This window comes from Rhincodon typus, chromosome 31 (assembly GCF_021869965.1).
Source record: "Rhincodon typus isolate 14 chromosome 31, sRhiTyp1.1, whole genome shotgun sequence".
Taxonomy (NCBI): domain Eukaryota; kingdom Metazoa; phylum Chordata; class Chondrichthyes; order Orectolobiformes; family Rhincodontidae; genus Rhincodon; species Rhincodon typus.
In genome coordinates this window covers 2,770,092-2,784,378 of record NC_063362.1, presented here as the reverse complement: position 1 = coordinate 2,784,378, position 14,287 = coordinate 2,770,092, and positions in this window count along the sequence as shown.

Genomic DNA, 14,287 nt, shown 5'->3' with positions numbered 1-14,287 from the left:
CCAGCACTCTCCCAAATGGAAACTAGCTCTTATAATCTTTCCCCAGTTAATGTCAGCCACCTCTCAGTACACATCGAGCGTGCATTTACCTTCGCTCATTATTTTCATTCCTAATTAGTTGGGAATGACAACACATTAATGTTTCTTTTAAATATTGGAAGTAAAATATGTTTCAGGGAAATTCCAGTTCTTGTGTGAAATTATTCCAGGATGTGCATTCCAACTAAAAAGCCTGGCCTCAGTGGCTGAATGGATAAGGCACTGCCCCCACCCACTAAGCCAGGAATTGTGGGTTCAAGCCCCATCTGGAGTGAAATTATCTTCGTCCTGAAACACTCTGTATTTGTCACTGGAAATTTTGGGCAGCTCAGTGGTTAGCACTGCTGCCTCACAGTGCCAGGGACTTGGGTTCGATTCCACCCTCGGGCAACTGTCTGTGCGGGTTTCCTCCGGTTTCCTCCCACAGTCCAAAGATGTGCAGGGCAGGTGCATTGGCCATGGGAAATTGCCAATAGTGTTCAGGAATGTGTAGGTTAGGTGGGTTAGATGTGGGAAATGCAGGGGTAGGGGAATGGGTTGGATGCTGTTTGGAGGGGCGGTGTGGACTTGTTGGGCCGAATGGCCTGTTCCCACACTGTAGCGATTCTAATAGGAAGCGGGTGAAGTGGGATTTTAAAAGACAATAAGAAATAGGAACAGGAGTAGGCCAATTGGCCCCTTGAGCCTGCTCCACCATTCAGCAGGATTATTACTGATTTCTTACACATCTTCCATAGGCTCTGGAGTACCTGTTGGGCATTGAGTTATTTTAAAAATGTTGTTACTAATCTGAACTCAAAAGCTGTAGCCTACTTATGCACAGCAAGATCTCACAGATTGCAAGAAGATGAATGACCATTTGGTTGAGTTGGACAGGACATTAATAAAAAAATCTCTCTGCCTCTGACGTTGTGTCACATCTTCCTGCAAACTGCAGCCACTTACAGCAGTAAGTCTCCAAACGTGATTGAAGAAATGATGACCCAATCATCTCCATACTGCCTGGAAACAGTAGTGGCCTTGGATATATGCATGTACATTCGTTTCCTACTGTAATAACTTGTAGAAAATAATTAGCAGGTATAAACAAAATCTTTTCCTTCTAAAGAAATAGGAATAAAAAGAGCAGGCTGGTCTCTATTTGTTTAGAGTTTTGAACACGTAATTCTGACAGAACTCTCTTCAGCTTGTGATATGTGACAGTGTCACTGCAAAATTCACATCACAGTCTGCTGGCAGGTCAAAATTTTACCAGAGACTTTTCACCTCAAATGAAGATAACTGCTTCATCTCAAACTTGCAGAGTGCCATTCCATATTAGTATTGATTGTAAGCGGCAGTCTTGTCATTGACTGTACCACTCATATTTCGATTTTTTTCTGTACGTTCATATACTCAGCTAACATTTTGAAATGTAAGGGTTGAACTACCATGTTATTCTGCAGGCAGTTATTTACCTAAAACAGCACATTTTCTTCACTTTTTCATTTTAAAATAAACACACAAATACTTTGCAATGGGGTCAAAGATAACACAAACATTTGACATTTGTGCTCAGATTAGTGTTTCAGTGTTAAACTAGGATGCAATGAGTAAAAGTTAGCACCTCAAACTTCAGAATGTTTCGATGGTCAAATAATGGGTGGTCAGTTATCAAACAGCGTCATGATTGTATAAATACAAATAACTGATCTTTAAATCCCGTGGCTGATCCAATACCTGGGAGTTTCATGGACAGAAATGATGTTAGAAAGGGAAGAAAACTTGATCTTATAATGGCCAGAGGGAACACATGATCCATACCAGTAAGCAAACCCCATTCCCAAGATTTCAATTGGTAATGTAGGCTGTCACTTAAATGCAGTCCTGAGGAAAGATAGAAACATAGAAAATAGGATCAAGGGTAGGCCATTCAGCCCTTTGAGCCTGCTCCACCATTCAATATGATCATGGCTGATCATCCAATCAGTCCCCTGTTCCTGCTTTCTCCCTGTACAGATTGATCCCTTTAGCCCTAAGAACTATATCTAACTCCTTCTTGAAATCATTTAATGTTTTGGCCACAACCACTTTCTGTGGCAGAGAATTCCACAGGCTCACCCATCTCTGGGTGAAGACATTTCTCCTCAGCTCACAGTACTACACTGTCAGAGGTGCTGCCTTTCAGATGAGATGTAAAATTTAAACTGATGTTCTCCCAGGTGGATGCCAAAGATCCCAATAAACCTCATCAGAGATGCGCTACAGGTATCTGATCAAAACTATCCCTCAGCCAGTATTGCTGAGCCAGGTTTGTTTGTCATTTTCCTACCATCATTAGTGGCATTTTGCATCGTGCTGATTGGCTCACAACACTGCTACGCTTCAAATGTTCAGAATTGGGTGTGAAAAGGCCTGTGGATATACACAGCTCCTGAAAAGAGTGGCAGAAATGCAAGATCTCCTTCTTTCAAGATCTCCCCCGCTCCAATGCAGAATCATAGAACTCCACATTGAAAAATAGAATCATAGTATCTCTACAGTGTGGAAGCAGACCAGTCGGCCCATCGAGTCCATCCCAGTCCTCAGAACAGCATCCCACCCAGAGCCGCGCTCCCCCAACCCTTTCTCTGCATTTCCCATGGCTAACCACCACCCACACCCTCCAACCTGCAAATCCCTGGACACTATGGGCAATTTAGCATGGCCAATCCACATAACCTGCACACCTATGGACTGTGGGAGGAAACCGGAGCACTCGGAGGAAACCCACGCAGACACGGGGAGAATATGCAAACTCCACACAGACAGTCGCCCAAGGAAGGATTGACCCTGGGTCACTGGCAATGTGCTGAAACATAATTAGTTTCTGCATTATATCATCTAATCTATTCATGACAGTAACCATTAAGTTAGTTATCTTAAGTATCAGGTCCCAAATAAATTATGTAAAATCAGTATCATGCAATCACTGCTGTTTGGATCAAGTGGGAAGGGGATGAACTGAATCCCCTCTCTTCAGCCCTCTCCTCCTGATTAGGAGCAACAAAGGCCTGAAATCTTTTTAGGACAAGCCTATACCTTTCTCCAAGTGAAATAGAGTTAAGACATTTTTACTGGAAGGAGTCAATCATAAGGTTTTCTTGAATTAAAGCAAGAACATTTCTATTACCTGAAAACACCAAGAAACATAATGAAGACGCGACATCAAGAATAGGCTAGGAGCAGTCACATGGGCGCACATTCAGGTACACACAGGAACAAAGTTAAAAGGCAACTGCCTGTGTCCAGTATAAGTGAAAGTGAAAGAAAAGTGTCGTTTTGAGTCTTTGATGCTTAAGGTTTAAAATAGAAACCAAAGGTCGCTAAGGTGGCTTCTTGGACCATCAACAGCAGCACAAATGGCCATTTGTTGTTAGGTGTCTCAGCGCTCTGATGCTTCTTTGCAGTCAGTGTCGTAGAACTGGGCACTTCGATTTTGTGATAGAGCATTTTCAACTTGTGTTTAGTTCTGCATCCTTAAATCCATTTCCTCTCTGCTTGCCATAATACCTCTTGAAATAGCAGCTTGTTTGTATAGTACTGTCTTCTGAGTTTATGTTTGCAGGTCCAATAATTGCTTGTGATATTTTGTCTCCAACATGTGAAGATGCTCATAATGGTGTAAATCAAGTAGGCAATGAGGACTTTCTCACAGTTCCCATGGAAGCCAGGGTTGGTTGGTTTCATTGGCCTTGGAGAAAATGTTAATTTCAGCTCAGACTGTTTTTGATGTAATCCACGTTGATTTCATTAAACTTTGCTTACTGGTGTGGATCATGTGTTCCCTCTGGCCATTATAAGATCAAGTTTTCATCCCTTTCTAACATCATTTCTGTCCATGAAATTCCCAGGTATTGGATCAGCCACGGGATTTAAAGATCAATTATCTGTATTTATACAATCATGACACTGTTTGATAACTGACCACCCATTATTTGACCAATGAAACAAACAAAGAGGATGCTGGAGAAACTTGGCAGATCTAGCAGCATTTGCAGAGAGAGAACAGAGTTAACGTTTTGAGTCTGAAGAGTTCTGAAGCGGTCATACCAGGCTCGAGACGTTAACTCTGCTTTCTCTCCACAGATACTGCCAGACCTGATGAGTTTCTCCAAAACTCTGTGTTTGTTTGAGATGTCCAGCATCCACAGAATTTTGCTTTTACTAGACAAATGAACATTGGTTTTGTATGTCTCTCCTATTCAGGAATTTTGTGAGATTCTAGTTCTGAGGAAGGGTCATTCAACCTAAAACATTAAATCTGATTTCTGTCCACAGACACTGCCAGAACTGCTGAACTTTTCCAGCAATTTCTGTTTTTGACTCTGATTTACAGCATCTGTAAATTATTCAGTTTTTATTTAGTACTTGACTCATTGTCCTGGGTTAATGCTCTGGTACATGGTTTTGAATCCTACCAGAGGCAGAAATCCTCATAACATTTAAGAAGTATTTAGATGTACATTTATGATGCCAAGGCAGACAAAGCTGTGGGCCAGGTGATGGAAAATGGGACTGGACTAGTTAGGTAGTTTTTGACTGATGCTGATTCAATGGGCTGAAAGGCCTTTTTCTGTGCTGTAGACCTCTATGACCATTGCAGACAAAGAAGCTTGAATTCAATAAAGATCTAGACAAATGGCGATCATGTAATCACTATCAATTGCTGTAAAAAACCATCTGGTTCACTAAATCCTTTAGGGAGGGTATTCTGTTATCCTTACCTGGTCTGGCCTACATGTGACTCCAGACCCACCACAATATGATTGACTCTTAACTGGCCTCTGAAATATCCCTTGTAAACCACTCAGACTGGTGATAAATGCTGTCCCCTTGCCAACAATGTCCTCATCCCCATGAGCAAGTTTTTAAAAGATCAGCCAGCTTGCCACATCAAAAATAATGGGTGCCACTTGTCATTTGGGGGTGACTGCATATCTCCTCATGTTCTGGTTTCATGCAGTTGAATCCCCTTTCTTTAAGATAAGTCTGTCAACCATTAAAAATACAACTGGACAAGGTTCTCACTGTTGCAGCTCTATCAACTTGCCTGGGCTTTCTGACCACCATTGCACAGTAACTTGATGGGCCAAAGGGCCTTTCTGTACCTACGATTCTATGGGGAATAGTGTTCATTTGTAAATGCCCTCATAAGCAGTTATTATATGTTGTAAATTAATGCTCATTGCCCATGCATTTGTGATGTGTTAAAAGATCTACGTAAGCATTTTTCTTCTCTGCAATCTTAGATTATTTAAAGTACTTACAGCACAGAAACAAGCTGTTTGGTCCATGTTCAAAATGGATACCTGCTCACTCCTCCTCATTTAACCCCATCTATCCATCCAACACTCCCTTAAATGGTATAATTTTCACCTCAACCCCTTGGTGTGGTGGCAAATTCCACATTTTCACCACACCTTGGGTATAGTATTGCTGAATTCTCTATTAGACTATGTGGGAGCTTAATTTGTTTTCCAAACATCTCAGATATTTAAGATCTAAATGTATGAGAGGTGTCACTCTGCAGACCAGAAGTTCCAAGAACAAACGCAAGGAATTTTGTTATCTCCTCCCAAATCCTTTTGATAATCAGGGATTTTAAGAGAAAAGACAGAATACGATGCACCAGATTTTCACTTTAAAAATTGGTAATCCATTAATTGTGGCTTTTCCATCGAGGACACTTCCCTAGAACATCATTTTGTGGATCCAACCAGGGATCAGGCTGTTTCGGATCTGGTGATGTGTAATAAGGCAAGTTTAGTCAATGATCTCAGCGCAAAGAAAATCGCCTAGGAAAGCCATTACATGGAATAATTTAACATTAAGATTGAGAGTGAGAAACCTGGGTTGAAATCAATTGCTAAATTTAAATAAGGGTAATTACAAATGAAACAAGGGCAGAATTAACAGGAAACAAAACAGAAATTTCCGGTACAACTCAGCAGGTCTGGCAGCATCTGTGGATAGAAAACAGAATTAATGTTTCGGGTCCAGTGACGCTCCTTCAGAACTGATGGTAGCTAGGAAATTTTTTGTATTTTTGCAGAAGAAGGGGTGGGGAGGGGGAGGGAGCAGGTGCAAATGATAGGTGAACATAAAGCCCAAAGAGAGAGAAAAACAAGTGGACAGACAAAGGACTGGGCAAAGGTCGAAGTAAATTGGAGTGGGCTGGGAAAGGAGCTTAGCAGAAAAGAAGATTGATGTACAATGGCAAATATTTCAGAAAGTAATTCATGAAACACAGCAAAGATATTTCCCAATGAGGAAGAATGATTCTATGACGGGAATAAATCTTTAACCAAGGAAATTAAGGATAGTATCAAATTGAAATAGAATGAACATACAATGTGGCAAATATTCCTGGTAAGACGGAGAGAGAGAAAATAAACTTTGAGGGTAAACTAGCAATTAATATTAAAATGAACAGCAAGAATTTCTTTAAATATACAGAAAGGAATAGCGAAGCCAAAGTTAACAAAAGCTCCTTGGAGATTGAGGCTGGAGAAATAAATTTCCTGGGGAGGCAGGAAATGGCACAGTTGAATAAATACTCTGTGTTACTGTTCACAATGGATAACACAAGAGCATTCCAAGTCATTAAATAACCAAGAGTAAAAGGGAGAGAGGAAATAAATATAATAATGATCACCAGAGAAAAAGTACTAGGGAAACCAAAAATTCCCAGAAATTTTAGAAGCATGAGACATGACCTTATCGAAAATATAGGATTCTTAGGGGGCTTGATGGGGTAAATGTGGAAAGTTTGTCTCCCCTTGTGGGACAGTCTAGGACCAGATGATGTATTGTGAAAAGGAATCGCCCAGTTATGACAGAAATCAGGAGGAATTTCTTCTCAGAGGGGAGTAAATCTGTGGAATTCTTCACTGCAGAGAGCTGTCCAGGCTAACATTGCATTTGTCTTCCTAACTACCAACTGAGCCTGCATGTTAACCTTCAGAGGATCTTGAACTAGGACGCCAAAGTCAGTTTTGCACTTCAGATTTCCAAAGTCCTTCCCCATTTAGAAAAAATTCTATACCTCTATTCTTCCTCCCAAAATGCATAACCTCACACTTTCCCACATTGTATTCCATCTGCCACTTCTTTGCCCACTGTCCTAGCCTGTCCAAGTCGTTCTGCAGCCTCCCTGCTTCCTTAACACTACCTGGCCTTCCACATATCTCGGTGTCACCTGCAAACGTAGCAACAATGCCCTCAGTTCCTTCATCTAGATCATTAGTGTATAATGTGAATAGCTGTGGTCTCAACACTGAATGCTGCAGAATTCTACTAGTCACCGACTATCATCCTGAAAAAGATCCCATTTTATTCCTACTCTCAGCCTTCTCCCAGCCAGCCAATCCTCTGTCCATGTCAGTACCTTGCCCCTAACACAATTTGGCTCTTATTTAGGAGCCTCCTGTGAGGCATCTTGTCAAAGGCCTTCTGGAAATCCAAATATATTGCATCCATTGGCTCTCCTTTGTCTAACTTGGTCACTACCGCCTCAAAGAATTCTAACCTATTTGTCAGGCATGACAAAGCCACGCTGACTCCACCCTTATTTTACCATGCACTTCCAAACACTTTGCAATCTCATCCTTAATAATGGGCTCTAAATCCTTAACAACAGAGGTCAGAGTAACCAGCCTATAGGTTCCTGTCTTCTGCCTCTCTCCTTCTTAAACAGGGGTGTTACATTAGCCATTTTCTAGTCCTCTGGGACCCTCTCTGCCTCCAAGGATTTCTGAAAGATCACCACCAATGCCTCTACAATCTCCTAGACATTGCCCTTCAGAATTCTGGTGTAGTCCATCTGATCCGGATGATTTATCTACCTTGAGACCTTTCAGCTTCCACAGCACCTTCTCCTTAGTAATGGCCACGACACTCAGCTCTGCTCCTGACTCTCTTGAAGTTCTGGTACACTTGTGGTGTCTTCCACTGTGAAAAATGACACAAAGTACCTATGCAGTTCCTCCACTATTTCTTTGTTCCTCATTAATGCTTCTCTAGCCTTGTTTTCCAGTGGTCTAGTGTCAACTCTGGCCTCTCTGTTACCTTGTGGCTAAGTAAAAACCCTTGCAACTTTCTTTTATATTCTGAACCAGCTTACCCTGATTTTTTTAAGTTATCCTGTACTGGCTTTTAAAGGTTTCCCACATTTAACATAGTCTTGGCACAAAGATTTATTAAAAGCAAAATATTGCAGATGCTGGAAATTCAAAATTAAAACAGATTGTGCTGTAAATACTCAGGGGTGGCAGTATCTGTGGAGAGAGAAAGTTTTAACATGGAATTGAAAATGATTTTTCTGAAGTAATTTGACCTGAAACATTAACTCTGTTCATCCTTTCATAGATTCTGCCAGGCCTGAATGTTTTCAGCACATCCTGCAGATAGTAATCTCCAGACCTTACATTAACTATCTCTTCAACAAACACAGCAGATGACAATTATGGTCTTAGGCCACACCCTCAAACCCCGATTTGGAATCTTTGATTTGAAGTCACCTAGCTTTAATCACTGAAACTCAAGAATTTATGTCGGAGCTTCCTGCAATGGGACCCCTATCACGTATCAAAAGATCAAGGAGATATTTGGAGGCCACAGGTATATCTTCAGGTATGTAGTTTGACTACTGAATGGGAAATATTGCTGGTCAAGACTAACTTATTGAGATAGTAATATAGAGGGTTTTTACAATAAATGGGAGGGCTGTCATTATCCAAAATACATAATAGTTTACCTGCGGCTCAGATGTCACATGAATTATGACATTCAATTAGTGTTCAGAATAAATCTCACTGTAGGAATAGGTAGCAGGAAGGAGGTACATAAGGAAATAAGTGTTTACAAAAAGTTTGTTTGAAGCAGTTCTTGTAACCTAGGTGAATAGTTTCAACCCCTGCACATTCCAGTAATTCCAGCTCTGCAACCTGAAGTAGTACTCGTGTCATAAAGCAATCTGTCCCATGTCATAGGAAACCGACAAGTATTTGGCAAACATTGTGTCAAAGGAGACTAACACCACTTTTTTGGGTAACGCAGACTTCTGAAAATTGACTGTCAAGTTTCCTACAACACTTCAAAAAGTACCTGAATGGCTGTAAAGGGTTTTACGATGTAAAGGGTGCTGTACAAATGCAAGCAATTTTTCTTTCAAAACCAAAGCGCTTGCAGACTTCACTGATCCTACTATAAGTACATACCTAACGTCCAGAACAAGGACCTGGGTTCGAATCCTGCCATGGAAGAAGGTGGAATTTGAATTCAATATAAAATCTGGAATTATGAGTTTAATGATGACCATGAAACCATCATCAATTGTCAGGAAAAACCCGTCTGGTTCACTAATGTCCTTTAGGGAAGGAAACGACCATTCTTACCTCATCTGAGCTATGTTTCACTCCAGACCCACAGCAATGTGGTTAACTCTTAACTACCCTCTGGACAATTAGGGATGGGCGATAAATGCTAGACTTGCCAGTGATGCCCACATCCGGCGAATGAAAATAAAATCACACATTTTTGCTAGATTGCTTGAAAATCATCTCACAGATTGATCAATTTCAAGTTGAGAGACCTGAAACTGGTATCAGTTTTCATTTACTTTCTAGTGACTACAAGAAGGGGTGAAATTGATATTCTAACCAGTACAAACTTGCTGTACAAGCTAAGTTATATTTTTAGGCACACATTGTCCAATTGTCTGCAGAGATGGTAGCTTAATGGTAAGGTCACTGGGCCAGTAATCCAGACACCCAGGTTAGGGTAACAAGGTGTAGAGCTGGATGAACACTGCAGGCCAAGCAGCATCAGAGGAGCAGGAAAGCTGACATTTCGGGCCTAGACCCTTCATCAGAAAAATTTTTCTGCTTTAAAACTCTAAACATTCACCTCAATTTAGCCATCAATGAGCCTAATGCTCAAAAAGAATAGCCTCAGCAAACTTTCCTCGATATTGTGAGAAATCCTAGACTTTAAACTGAACAAAATGACATCTAGAAAAATTAAAGCTGGCTGCTGGAAATCTGCATTGTGAACTCTTCTAATGTGCATACTATACAAGAAAACTGAGTATTGCTGGGTCAAAATCCTGTAATTTCCTCCCTAATGGCATTGCAAGTCAACCCACAGGTGGACTGCAGCAGTTCAAGGTGACAGCTCACCACCACCTTCTCAAGGGGCAACTAGGGACGGGCAATGAAGGTTGGCCCAGCCAGTGATATTCATTTCCTACAAATGAATAAATTAACAAAAAAATAGTGCTGGACTATGCTGTCTACATCTAGATTTCTGTACTAATGAAACACAAAGTACCTCATATCCAGAAGAATCAAGCTCTTTGGTAAATGTAGGTAGTGTCCAAAACCAGGGTCAAAATACAACACAGTCATCAACAAATCAAATAGGGAACTCAGGCCAACCTTTTACCAGTGGTTACAAAGTGGAATCAGCTACTTATATGTTATGGTGAATAAGCAGGATTTATTTAAAAGGAAACTTGTTAATTACACAAATAAGGAAGAGGAAATATTGACAGTAAATGTAGTAGACAGGGAGGGACATTAACATGGACACTAAATATCAGCATAGACCAGTTGGGCTTGTTAGTATTGCAACAAGCTAATCTGTTTCTCAATCAACCTGAAGCTTAGAAATTAAGCAGTCGCATGGCTTAAACTAACTCTTCAAGTCAATTTCTAATAAATAAATTGGCTTTACAGAAATAAGCAATGACTTGACAAGGTTGTTGGTGTGAAATAATTAGCTCTAAATTCTTAAATCTTATTTGTGGAAGGCTCCTTAGCTCAAAAGAAAAGGATGTTTTGTAACAGCAGGAGCTGCAAATGACTTCAGGAAGAAATGGACTTGTTTCATAAAACGATTCATTTCCAGATTGGCTCCAGTTAGTGAGGCGGTTTTGCTGAAATTTTGTTCTTGAACCATTAAGTTAATTGTATTTTCTCTAAACTCAAAAAAAGGAAACCGCTCATCTGAGAAGTGTTTTCAACCTGCCCATTTTAATTGAAAAATTATTAAGCTACAACTACAAAAACAGCAAGAGGCCAAAGAAATGTGCAATGTTAGTTACTCAAAAATATTATTTTAAAATTCTGAAAAATATAACACTGTTCATTATAGTGAAAAATTTTACGGTACAGTTCTCACTATCCACTGATGTGCTATCTGTGGACCTGCATACTCGAGGTTAGTTCCAGACTTTTTCTTGTTTTCTCATCCAGTTTGGATGATATTGCGTAGTCCTGCCCTGTAGATAGGAGTAATATCTTCTATTTTTGTTAGCCTTAGCAAGTCTGTGACCGTATTCCTTGCGGACAATAAAGACTGAGTACAATGTTACAAGTGTAACCAGGCTTGTTTAATGAAATCTTCACTCCAGAACAATAATGGCACATAGGTCACTGGTTAAACCCATAAAAAATCATCTCATTGGAAAACCACTGCATCCTTAAAATAGTGACAGCAGCCTAACAACTGACTTTTCAGTAATTTAAACAAGCTTTATATATCAAGATTTTCACAGATGTAGTGATGATTAGGGTTCTTACAAAGATGTGTAGCTCGGGATGTAGATGAGATTGTTGGCTTGATCGCCGAGCTGGCTGTTTATCGTACAGATGTTTGATCACCATACTGGGTAAAAATCATCAGTGCAACCTCCAATGAAGCAACGTTGTTCTACTCCGCTTGGTATTTATACGATCCAGCCTGTTCAGTTGGGTTGTGTCATTTCCGGTTCTGTTCTGCATGGGTTTATATTTGGCGTCAAATTCTATTGTTAATTACATTACAAATTGAAAACCAGGCCTCTAGGAATTCCTGTGCACGTCTCATGGCTTGAGTCAGGATGGTCACTTTGGCCGAGGTCACTGGTGGGGGTTGGAATTTGTGTCGTTTTATTGCTAGCTGGTGTTTGTGTCTCCTGATGGCTAGTTTCCTTCCGGTCTGGCCAATGTAATGTTTGTTGTGGTCATTGCAAGGTATTTTGTAAACTATGTTGGTCCTACATGTCATAGGCGTGGGGTCTTTGGTCATTGATAGTGTTTGTCGTAGTGTGGCTGTGGGTTTGTGCGCTACCCGGATTCCTAGTGGTCATAGGAGTCTCGCTGTCAGTTCTGATATGTTCTTAATATCAGGTAGTGTGGTCAGTGTCTTGGGGTGGACTGTGCCCTCTTAGCATTGTCTATGTAGTAGATACCTGCAGATGAAGTTATGGAATAGCGGTTGTTAGCAAAGACCTTGTATAGGTGCTCTTCCTCCTTCCTGTGTAGTTCTGGTGTTTTGCAGTGAGTTGTGGCCTGTTTAAATAGTGTCCTAACAACACATTTATTTGTGGATGTTGGGGTGATTGCTGTGGAAATTGAGGATTTGGTCAGTGTGGATTTCCTTCCTATATACTGTGGTTTGGAACTCCCCGGTGGTCAGTCGTTCTACCCCGATGTCTAGAACCATAAGTTGATTGTTGCCTTCCTCATTACTCGTAAATTTGATCTGGTGAAAATGTTGTTAATGAGATGGTATGTCTCTAACTTGGTGCATTTAATAATGACAAACATGTCATCTACATATTGGATCCACAGTTTTGGCTTTACAAAGGACAGGGTAGTGCATTCCAGTCTTTGCATGACGGCTTCTGCAATAAGTCCTGAGATGGGTGAGCCCAGAGGTGTGCCATTGATTTGTTTGTTATATTTGGCCATTAAACATGAAGTGTGAAACATGTGGCCAGTAGTCTGAGTATGTTGCCCTTGCTGATGGAACTGTTTGGAGTTAGCATTTCTGCTGCATCCAGCATTTGGAGAGTGTATCTTTTGCTAGTGGTACGTCAATGGATGTGACTAGTGCTATGACATCAAAGGATAACAATCTCATTGTTGTTGATTTTAACGTTCCCGAGGGTGTGACGGAATTCCTGGGTTGAGGAGATGGAGCAGGGTGATCTGTTGACCAGGTGTTTTTGTCTGTTGTTGTAGGTTCTTGGCTAGTTTGTATGCAGGTGTGCCCAGTAGGGAGACAAGGGGTCTGAAAGGGATGTCTGGTTTGTGTACTTTGGGTAGCCCGTAGAAGTGGGGGGGGGTGGTGGTGGTGTTTGAGCCTTCTGGTTTCATTTTCATGTAGTTTGTCTTTGTTATTTGGCCTGCATTTTTTTTTAGTCACCTCTGTTTGGGTGATCCTGTTTGCTAGCTGCGTGTTAGGTCTATCTCCACCTGTTGGCAAGCAGGTGTATCTGCCAACTCCAAACACGTCCATCAGCAAGGACAACATTCTCAGACTACTGGCCATATGCCTCAACCACACACCATCTTTAACAGCCAAACATACAAACAAATCAATGGCACACCTATGCGGTCACCCATCTCAGGACTTATTGCAGAGGCAATCATGCAAAGACTGGAATGCACTTCCCTCTCCTTCATAAAGACAAAACTGGATCCGATATGTGGACGACACGTCTGGCATCACTAAACACATGAGGTTAAAAAGGAGACTTACCATTTGATCGTTTGCACCAGGATCAAAATTTACGAGTGACAAGACAGACAACAATCAAATTCCATTTTTAGATGTCAGGGTAGAACGACCGACCAACGGGGAGTTCCAAACCACAGTATATAGGAAGGAAACCTACACTGACCAAATCCTCAATTTCCACAGCAATCACCCCAACATTCACAAATAAATGTGTTGTTAGGACACTATTTAAACAGGCCACAACTCACTGCAAAACACCAGAACTACACAGGGAGGTAGAGCACCTATACAAGGTCTTTGCTAACAACCGCTATTCCATAACTTCATCTGCAGGTGCCTACTAGATAGGCAACACCAAGAGGACACAGTATGCCCCATGACACTGGCCACACTACCCTATATCAAGAACATATCAGAACCGACGAGATTCCTATGACCACTAGGAATCATGGTAGTGCACAAACCCACAGCCACACTACAACAAACACTCTGCAAAGTAACCAAAGACCACATGCCCATGACATGCAGGATCAAGATAGTTTACAAAATACCTTGGAATGAATGCAACCAAACATTACATCGGCCAGACTGGGAGGAATCTAGCCATCAGGATACACAAACACCAGCTAGCAGCAAAACAACACAACAAACTTTCCCTCATCCCAGTGCACTCGGACAATGAAGGCCATCAATTTAACTGGGACAATGTGACCATCCTAGC